At 49.6% G+C, this 11,292-nt stretch overlaps 1 pseudogene; it reads left to right on the top strand.

The window, feature by feature from the left end:
• Positions 1 to 8,476: 8,476 nt before the first annotated feature.
• Positions 8,477 to 8,623, top strand: LOC119465467 (U2 spliceosomal RNA; annotated as a pseudogene).
• Positions 8,624 to 11,292: the final 2,669 nt, after the last annotated feature.

The following is an 11,292-nucleotide window of genomic DNA, read 5'->3' as shown; positions in this document are numbered from 1 at the left end:
TCTTCGACTGCCTCCGCAAGCCGCAATATACGTCCAGCTGTCAGCCTTTCCGCCCCTACCCGACGGCGACTACGTTGCCTGCCCTATTCCTGAGGTCGCCATGACACGCAACGTCGCGCTACCCTATACGGTGGTGACAGTTAGAAACAACGGCACCGCCTTTCCCATCCTCAATTTTGGCTACTCAACGCAAGTTCTTCCTCGCGGCATATCACTCGCTCATCTGACTCCATTGGCCGGCCACACGGTTTCTGCCTTGACCACAGAACCTCCACCGGATTTTTCACCGCCGTCATCGCAGTCAGGTTCGTTCTGCGACCACTTCGCCCGCATGATATCAGGAGACCTCGCTCCGGCACAGTCCGCTGCCCTTCGCCGCGTGCTGGTTTCCTACCAGGATATCTTTGACTTTGGCGACCGTCCTTTGGGCCAGACTTCCGTCGTCACCCACCGCATTCATACCGGCGATGCGAGTCCTATTCACCGACGGCCTTACCGTGTGTCAGCTCCGGAGCGTGCTGTCATCCAACAGGAAGTGGAGAAAATGCTGGGCAAAGGCATAATTGAACCCTCATGCAGTCCTTGGGCCTCTCCCGTCGTACTCGTGAAAAAGAAGGACAATAGCTGGAGATTCTGTGTAGATATTTATGAAACCATGTGTAGAATTTCTGTGTAGAATTTATGTGTATTCTGTGTAGAATTTATGAAACCATGAGGAAATTTGGCTTTCCAGCAGACTTCATCGAAATAATTAAAACATTATATCAAGACAATACGAGCGAAATCCAAATCAACAGCACAGTCACGAAGAGATTCGCAGTGACAAAAAGAGTTCGCCAAGGGTGTGGACTGTCACCGGGACTGTTCGTCCTAACACTTGACCCAATTCTAAGAGTTGAAGAGGAAAAAAAAGATGAGGTTTTCCCCTGTCCGAAAACCTGGAAGTTCAAATTTGTGTCTTTGCCGATGACATATCCCTATTTCTGAGAGATGAAGATAGTTATAGAACCTTCCTCAAAATTTTCGGTGAATGTGCGACCATATCCGGAGCACGCATTAACCAAAACAAAAGTAAAGCACTCCGGTTTCGCACATTCCAAGAACAAAGCCTTGCAAGTATAGAGTTTCTATCAGCTGCAAAGGTACTTGGAATATGATTTGAAACCGGGCCTGTGTCTTCAAAAAGCTGCGAAGTGCCCTTGAAAGAAAGCCACTCAAATAGTTGAATAACCAAGTTATCCCCAACTAAGCCTACTAGGAAAGGCAGAAGAAGTCAGGACTAAACTATATGCACCGGGTTTTTACGTGGCAAACATTACGAAACTGCCCTGTCAGGTCGCCAATAACTTAATTTCCTGATAGTTTCCTACTCGTGGAACTAAAAATCGGCACCTGTTACTGAATTAATATTACAAGATTACCGACGCCAAGAAGTACCAAATGTAGCGCTGACAGCGCGAGTATTAGCAGCCAAAATAATGGTCACACTAGTGAGCACAAATGACTATGTGGGAAAAAATGTCGCAAGATACTGGCTTAGTCCACTAGACAGATTTATGTCAACAGAAAAGTGGCAAGGCCCAAGAGCGGAAACGCCGTTACAGTTCTATAAGGATGCAATCCACACAAAGAGAGCCATAGAGGAACTGTATCTAGATTCTACATTAGAAGTGAGTGCAAAAGTAGCACTCCAGGAACTCGACCCTGATGAAACAAAGAGTGCGCCAGAAAAATGGGCCTTCTGGAGGAAAGCACCATTACCCAGCGATGTACGGGACTTCGAGTGTAACGAAGGTGGGGCGTCCTCCCAACCAAGATACGTCTAGCACGTCTTTGCGTCACACTCACACCAACAGAGCGATGCCCCAACTGCCAGAATCCCGAAACCCAAAAACACTCACTCAAAGAGTACACCTCAGCTAAATCAGTTTGGAGAGTGGCAAGTGCCAATTTCAAGTTGAAACTAATCAAAGCCGAAAACAAGAAATCCTTCTAAAAATTACTCACCACTATAACTATGTTTTATCTTTGGAAGAGGAGAGGTTTAGCGGGGGTCAAAAGAAAACACGAAAAAGCTGTGTATCCAGTTATGAAAAACAAAAGAATCTTAATGAGCGATACACTAAACAAGGAACTAGCAATAAATGGATTAGACAACTTCTTAAGGAAGTGGCATACGCGATTTTGGAAGGTTACAAAAGACAAAGTGGAAGCACCCATCATTCCTTATTAACTCGGGAGTTACCTCCCTAATCCGCCAACCACCCCCTCGCAGGGAAACCAACTAAAGCAATGTAAACCCGGTTTTACATTGCGCTCTTTAGTGGTCTTTCAAACCCACGGAGAAAACAAACGGTGAACATAGTTTTCAAAGATTGTCGCGACAACTTGGCCACATTCAAGTTGCGCGCCCTTCGTATTTGACAATGTGCACGCAGTTCCGTGGTGTTGTTCAGCAGCAACAGGCAGTGATCTTCGTGGCACGAGCACCCGGTTGGACCCGGCTCGCATGCGCCACGCGCACGAGGCAGGACTCGAGAAGAAAGAAGACGGTTGGACGCCAGTTTTAGAACGCGGCTGCCGGGCATTCTTCACGACCGCAGTGACTTTTAGTCGTGGGCACAGGTTCGCCCTTATTAAATATCGTTGTCTTCTTAACCCGTGTTCCTCAACATCGTTACATTTCTGGTGGAGGTGCGGGGTATGAGTCGAAGCCCCACGAACGAAAGTCAGCGTAGCCCCGACCACCAGCGAGTCCATCCCGTGTAACTGACACCTGTGCACCAGCGGACCAGCCGCCGTCTTCGAGGTGACTCGCCCGAATTCGGCCCTCTTCTCTTAACGCCAAGGGAAACTCGGACAACGGACGCCGCCACAATGACTAGCCAGGTAACACCGGCACAGCTGGTCGTAAGCCAACCTCGCAAGCCGCCAACATTCCACGGCGACTTGTTCGAAGACGTGTAAGACTGGTTGGAACTCTTCGAGAGAGTGGCAAGCTTTAATGAATGGAATGAAGGACAGAAGCTCCGTAACGTATATTTCGCTTTGGAGGACTTCGCAAGAACGTGGTATGAGAACCACGAACCCTCTTTGTCGACTTGGGAGGAATTTCGACAACTGCTAGCAACATACGCCAGCACGGATCGTAAAGAAAAGGCGGAAATTGCCCTTCAAGCTAGGAACCAGCTCACAAACGAGAACGTGGCGATGTACATCGAGGACATGTCCCGCCTGTTCAAGCGTGCTGATCCCACCATGAGTGAAGATAAGAAGCTGCGCCACCTCATGCGGGGGGTTAAGCAAGAACTCTTCGCAGTTCTCGTCCGCAACCCACCGCGCACGGTCGCAGAGTTCCGAACCGAAGCAACGACCATCGAAAAGACGCTGGAACAGCGGGCTCGGCAATACAACCGGGAGGCAAGCTGTGCACCTGCCCATGTCTTCTCTGGAGGCATGCCGAACGACCTTGAAGCCCTGCGGGAGCTCATCCGTTCAGTGATCAAGGAAGAGCTCAACAAGTTACAGACACCTCAGACTCCAACTGCACTATCTATCGTCGACGTTGTCCGGGAGGAACTGAGGCAGGTCATAAGGGATCCACAGTGTCAGCCACAGCCGATGCGGCGTACCCCTACGTACGCCGACGTACTCAGGCAACCCGCGGTACACAGTAGTGAAGCAGTTGCCACGACCGTTCCCTACCCGTCGACAGTACGCAGTGCACCTCGTTTGCTGGAACCACCGGCTGCCTATCCACCTCCAGCACGTAGTGCACCTCGTTTTGTGGAACAAAGGTCCCGGAAAAGCGACGTCTGGCGTGACGAGCGCAGACCTCTGTGTTTTCACTGCGGAGAAGCAGGTCACCTGTATAGGTTCTGCCCGTACCGCCAAGCTGGATTAAGAGGTTTTCCCTTAAGTGCACCATGCCCTCGAAACGGTGAACGGCCAGCACAGATAGAAGAATACTTGTCCACGCGCCAAAGCCCCATTGCTCCTCGCCAACATCAATCACAGTCACCGTCGCCCATGCGCTACCGACAGCCCAGCCCACGCCCGTCTCCAAGATTGCCTAGGCGTCGTTCACCAATTCCACACCAGGAAAACTGAAGCAAGCGACCTGTGTAGGTGAGGCCGCTGATAACCAGAGTTTCGAAGATCCTCCAACACGGTTCCAGTGCGATGACGAGATAATTCCAGTAAACAGATGCAGGAACGAAACGATTACATCAGATTTGCGGTTGATAATAGACGGATGCGAGCTGAATGCCTTAGTCGACACCGGCGCTGATTATTCGGTGATAAGCTTCAAGATGGCGAAGAACCTGAAAAAAGTTGTGACGCAGTGGAATGGACCGCAGATACGCACGGCCGGCGGTCATCTTATTACGCCCCTTGGCCGATGCACCGCAATACTTACGATAAAAGGCTTCACTTATGTTTCTGACTTTATTTTACTGCCAGAATGTTCACGGGAACTTATATTGGGAATGTATCTTCTACAAGCTAACGGCGCCATAATTAACCTACGTCGGTCCAGTGTGTCTTTCTCGACAAAACAAGCTATACCTGTGGAAGAATCGGAGGAGCGACGTCTTGCTGCACTACGCGTCGTTGATGATGATGTAACCGTGCCGCCACGCTGCAGTATAATGGTTCTTGTGGAGAATCAAACATTTTGCGACCGTGAAGGCATAGCGGATGGAAACATAGAGCTCTTTTTGAACAAAGGTATTTGCGTGGCTCGGGGTCTTGTGCACTTAAGCAATGGCCGTGCAAATGTCGCACTTACGAATTTTGGAAATGAATTCCAACACATCGCACAAGGAACAGCTATTGCCTTTTTCTACGAGTTCTGTGTAGCGACCGAATTATGCAGCCTAACGACAACGTCAACTGCTTTGCCAGGAACCTGCAGTGCCGACAGATCAATTACCGTCAACCCAAGACTCCCGGAAGCCCAAAAGAAACAGATACATGCCCTGATAAATTATTTTTCTGACTGCTTCTCTACTTCATCGAAGGTACGGCACACGTCCGTTGCAAAGCACCGAATCATAACAGAGGACGCCACAAGACCGGTATGCCAGCACCCGTATCGAGTTTCACCAAAAGAAAGGGAGATCATCAAGAAGCAAGTTGAGGAGATGCTTTCAGATGACATTATTCAGCCTTCCAGCAGTCCATGAGCGTCTCCCGTAGTGCTCGTTAAGAAAAAAGATAACACACTTCGATTCTGCGTCGACTACCGTAAATTGAACAGCGTAACTAAGCGGGATGTATACCCCTTCCTCGTATCGACGATACGTTAGATCGGCTCAGATGTGCAAAGTTTTTCTCATCCCTGGATCTCAAGAGTGGTTATTGGCAAATAGAGGTGGATGAGCGCAACCGTGAAAAGACAGCATTCGTAACCCCTGACGGCCTCTACGAATTTAAAGCGCTCCCATTCAGCCTCTCTTCCGCGCCTGCAACGTTCCAGCGAATGATGGACACTGTGCTCGCAGGATTGAAATGGCAGTCGTGCTTAGTGTATTTAGATGATGTGGTTGTATTTTCCGCAACATTTGACCAACATCTAGAGCGACTGCGACTAGTATTAGAAGCTATTCGCGCAGCAGAGTTGACAATTAAGCCGGAAAAATGCCAATGCGGCTTCGATGAAGTTCGGTTTCTCGGACACGTCATCAGTGCTGAAGGCGTTCGGCCAGATCCGGAAAAGACAGCAGCCGTTGCGAGGTTCCCGAAACCCACAGACAAAAAGTCAGAGCGACGTTTTTTGGGTTTATGCGCATACTACAGAAGATTTGTGGAAAACTTTTCAAAGATTGCTGAGCCCCTTACAATACTAACAAGAGAAGATGTACTTTTCATGTGGAAAAGCGAACAAGACGCCTTTGACGAGTTAAGGAAACGCCTGCAAGCTTCTCCAATATTTGCCCATTTTGATGAGACAGCCGACACTGAAGTTCATACCGATGCGAGTAACGTCGGCCTCGGTGCCATACTCTTGCAGTGGAAGAACGGCCAGGAGAAAGTAATTGCTTATGCCAGCCGTAAGCTCTCGAAAGCAGAGGCAAACTACTCGGCAACCGAGAAAGAGTGTCTTGCAGTCATTTGGGCAATATGTAAATTTCGACCCTACCTCTACGGTAGACCATTCAGAGCAGTCATTGATCACCATTCGATTTGCTGGCTGGCGAATCTCAAGGATCCATCCGGGCGACTAGCAAGATGGAGCATTAGGCTGCAAGAGCACGATATTACTGTCGTATACCGATCCGGAAACACAGCGATGCCGACTGTTTGTCACGCGCCCCAGACGAGACAACTGTGTCAGAAGAAGAGGATTTCCCGTTCCTTGGTATTGTTGACGCGTCACAAATAGCTCAACAACGAGATGACCCGGAATTGCTACCACTGATACAGCGCCTGGAGGGACTCGACGTTCAACTCCCGCGTATTTTCTCTAGAGGGCTATCCTCGTTCTGTCTGCGAGGAAGTGTCCTCTACAAGAGAAACTTCGAAAACAGCGAGACAAAGTTTTTACTTGTCGTACCCACAGCTATGCGAGAAGAAATTTTGCATACATGTCACGATGAACCCTCATCTGGACACATGGGCGTGAGCCGTACATTCGCCAGGATTCGTCTCAAGTACTATACTGGCCTAAGTTATTAGCATCCGTACAGCACTATGTCAAGACTTGTCGCGAGTGCCAAAGGCGCAAGACTCCGTCCGTAAAACCGGCAGGCCTCCTCCAGGCAATAGAGCCACCAAAAGCCCCATTCCAACAAGTGGGTATGGACCTCCCTTCCCAACATCATCTTTAGGCAAAAAGTGGATAGTTGTGGCCACGGACTATCTGACCCGTTACGCAGAAACTGATTCCCTGTACTGTGCAACGGCTCTCGAAGTTGCAAAATTCTTTGTCAACAATATCGTGCTCAGGCATGGCGCTCCCACAGTTGTTATTACCGATCGTGGAACAGCCTTTACTGCGGACCTAATGAAATGCTTGTTGCAAATGACACATACTGATCACAGGAGAACTACGGCGTACCACCCGCAGACAAACGGTTTAACTGAACGCCTCAACAGAACACTGGCTGACATGCGTTCGATGTATGTCGATGTTGAACATAGGCTGTGGGACGAAATTTTGCCGTACATCACCTTCGCATATAATACGGCAGTTCAAGAAACAACACGAGTTGCCCAATTTGAACTTGTTTTCGGCCGAGCAGTAACCACAACTTTGGATGCTATGTTGCCGTTAGACGAAGAAAGCAATAACTCATCTGACCTAGATGATTTCTTGCAAAGATCCGAGGAGGCACGACAGATGGCAAGGTACCGAATACGCCGCCAACAACGCATAGACTCCTGCCGGTACAACCAGCGACGTAGTGATGCGCATTATCAGCCCGGTGACAAGGTGTGGGTGTGGGCCCCAGTGCGACGCCGTGGACTGTCGGAAAAGCTTCTCTGCCGTTACTTCGGCCCTTACGAAATACTTCGTCGTATAAGCGACGTCACTTACGAAGTGAAATCCGCGGGACACGAGAGCTCAAGACGGCGCAACCCCATGGAAGTTGTACATATCGTCCGCATGAAACCCTACCACGAGAGATGATGAAAAAAAAAAAAAAACGTGAGAACTCACAGGAACCACTACGTTCTCTCACGCATCGGGCCGATGCGTTAAGGAGGGGGATAATGCCGCGACAACTTGGCCACATTCAAGTTGCGCGCCCTTCGTATTTGACAATGTGCACGCCGTTCCGTGGTGTTGTTCAGCAGCAACAGGCAGCGATCTTCGTGGCACGAGCACCCGGTTGGACCCGGCTCGCATGCGCCACGCGCACGAGGCAGTACTCGAGAAGAAAGAAGACGGTTGGACGCCAGTTTTAGAACGCGACTACCAGTAACTTCAAGGCTCTACATCTACATCTACATCTGCCGGGCATTCTTCACGACCGCAGTGACATTTAGTCGTGCGCACAGGTTCGCCCTTATTAAATATCGTTGCTTTCTTAACCTGTGTTCCTCAACATCGTTACAATATAGTGTTCGTATAAGGAGCTAAAACAACCTGCAGATGTTTAAAGCGGGGTTGATGTATCGCCCCCCCCCCCCCCCCCCGCTTCGCAAAAGAGGACTCAAGTAACATGTATGTAAGCTGCAAATGCATGTATGTTAGGACACAGAAAAATTTCACAGCCGAAGTGTTGCGAAATAAATATGAATTAGTGTTACACATTAAGCAAATGTAGATAGATTTTAAGCAAATATATGATGCACAACAGTGTTAGTCTTGTATAAGTGAGTACATGACAATAAACTTCTCTTTGTATAGTATCTGTTCTTATCAGCTAAATTAGTGTCACACATTAAGCAAATGTAAATAGACTTCAAGCAAATGTATATATGATGCGCAACTGTGTTAGTCTTCTATAGATGAGTACTTGACAATAAACTTCTCTTTGTATAGTATCTGTTCTTATCAGCTTAATATCTTATACGACCCTATGATGGGTCTTATGATATTAACTCCATTTTTGTAACGCGACGCCATGGGTCGTCCCGGCACTGCACTGCAGCCGGGGTCGGCCCCCTGTTGCGAAATACAAAATCAGGGGCGCTATAACGTAAAGCTATTCCAACCTGTTTTATTCCAATCTTTTGACGGCAAATTTACGTAACCACCGACGCAAGCATCGGGCGGTGACCCACAGCGTTGTCAAACCAACCCAATCAAACAATCTCCTCGTTTAGAGGAGGTCACCTTCGTTCGCTTTCAAACCCAATAACATTGCCTACACTCAGCGGTTTTTCTTGTCTAAATGGCTGACAAGAGGCGAGGAAGAGATCTAGTGAAGAGATTTTGGATGGGGCCGAGCCAGCAGGGAGCGACTAAATCCCCACCAGAACACACCAGTGTTGCCAGATCTCGTCTTGTGCGCTTCCCTAGATTTGCGAGGCGGAGATGTCCCTAGTGAAGTCACGCGACTGCGTGCCGCGCTCGCCTTCATATCGCCTCCCCCTCTTCATACGTGCGTGCGCCAGATTTCAACGAGTGTGCACGCAGGAGATGAACGTGGGCGCAAGGTTTACACTTGCAGCTTATTCTGAAGAGAAAGTGAATAAATTAATGAAACTATATTTCATTTGTTTATGAGAAATCCAAGTTAGCAGACAGGGTAGGTGAGCCTCAGCTAGGCTACTGGCCACGGTCGTCTGGTGTTGAGCGATCGGGCAGTGACGACGACGAGACGCTCTCTCGTCTCGTTCTTGACGACTTATGCGGTCCCCCCATACTTAAAATTATTTTCTGTTACGTTAGTCACTGTCGCACTCTTCAACATTCACCTGATATTTGAACGGCGTGGCGGCGCCTAGCATTCCTCTATTTGTTTTTGCGTGGACTTCGGGGCCGTTCACCTACCTGCCGAGCTCTCACCTGTTTGTTGTGGCGGTTTCTTAGCTTCCCTGGCCCAGCACATCCGTCCTTGACATATCTTGCCGTGCGCAAATCAGCGTTCTGTAGGTCGTTCGATCTTGTCGATGCTCAAGACATTTAGCAAATGTAATGCTATTGTCACGTAGTAGTGACGCTGAAGAAAACAGTCGTAAAACTGTGCACGACGAAACTGGATGTTTAATGGGCAAACCTGGGCCCACAAAAGCAAGGTACACTCAAAGCACAACGATAGCGGCGAACACAGTCGGCGATCGTCGAAAATCTGATCAGCGGCGAAACGCGTCGGCTTTTATACCTGAGTCAGTCATCTAAGGTTCTAGATTAATCCCTGATGCCCGCGTGTCTTCCAGAAAGTTCTAGACAATTCGCGTCAATCATGCAATCAGATAACATAAGCGTCGGTGAAAACAGGCAATGGAAAGAAGCATCGATAACGTCCTAGAAACTTCCGATACAGGCGCGTCATGCGCCGAGCGATAACGTTTAACATTTGTTAGCCGGTGGAAAGCGGCCACCGGTGAAAGATAAACATGTATACGTGTCAATACCCTCCCCTTAAAAAGCATCGTCCCGATGCTACAAACAAATGTGAAGGCGAAAACAAAACCACGCGTAATAAAGAAAAAAAATAAAGTAACAAAGTACCTAAGTTCGTCAGCGGGCGTAGAAAGGCTTAAGACGCACCACATGGATGACTGCGGGTCGTGCGCGGCGCCGCTGTGATTGCGAAATGCCGTCTGGCACGACCTCATAGTCCAGTGCGCCAATACGTCGGATGATCTTATATGGTCCGAAATAGCGACGTAAGAGCTTCTCGCTAAGTCCTCGTCGGCGTATCGGAGTCCAGACCCAAACACGGTCTCCGGGCTGGTACTCGACGTAGCGTCGTCGAAAATTGTAGTGTCGGCTGTCGGTTCTCTGCTGGTTCTTGATGCGCAGGCGGGCGAGCTGTCGACCTTCTTCGGCACTCTGCAAATAGGTGGCAACGTCGAGATTTTCTTCGTCAGCGACGTCCGGTAGCATGGCGTCAAGCGTCGTCGCCGGGTTCCTTCCGTAGACCAGGTTGAACGGCGCCATGTGCGTCGTTTCTTGCACGGCCGTGTTGTATGCGAAGGTCACGTACGGAAGGATGGCATCCCACGTCTTGTGTTCGACGTCGACGTACATTGCCAGCATGTCCGCGATGGTCTTATTTAGGCGCTCGGTGAGGCCATTCGTCTGCGGGTGGTAGGCGGTGGTCCGGCGATGGCTTGTCTGGCTGTCGCGCAGAATGGCTTGAGTTAGTTCAGCCGTGAAGGTCGTACCTCTGTCGGTGATGAGGACTTCTGGGGCACCGTGACGCAGGAGGATGTTCTCAACGAAGAATCGGGCTACCTCGGCGGCACTGCCTTTGGGCAAGGCTTTTGTTTCGGCGTAGCGGGTGAGGTAGTCCGTAGCGACGACGATCCATTTATTCCCGGACGTCGACGTCGGAAAAGGCCCCAGTAAGTCCATCCCGATCTGCTGGAACGGTCGGCGAGGTGGCTCTATTGGCTGTAGAAGTCCGGCTGGCTTTGTCGGCGGTGTTTTGCGTCGCTGACAGTCTCGGCATGTCCTTACGTAATGGGCGACGTCAGCAGAGAGGCGAGGCCAGTAGTATTATTCTTGTATCCTCGCGAGAGTGCGGGAAAAACCGAGATGTACAGCCGTTGGGTCGTCATGGAGAGCTTGCAGAACCTCTGGACGCAATGCTGAGGGTACCACGAGGAGGTAGTTGGCTCGGAGAGGCGAGAAGTTCTTTAGGAGAATGTCGTTTTGCAAGAAGAACG

Source organism: Dermacentor silvarum, chromosome 9, assembly GCF_013339745.2.
Source record: "Dermacentor silvarum isolate Dsil-2018 chromosome 9, BIME_Dsil_1.4, whole genome shotgun sequence".
In the NCBI taxonomy this organism is placed as follows: domain Eukaryota; kingdom Metazoa; phylum Arthropoda; class Arachnida; order Ixodida; family Ixodidae; genus Dermacentor; species Dermacentor silvarum.
This window is presented reverse-complemented; position numbering and strand designations above follow the sequence as displayed.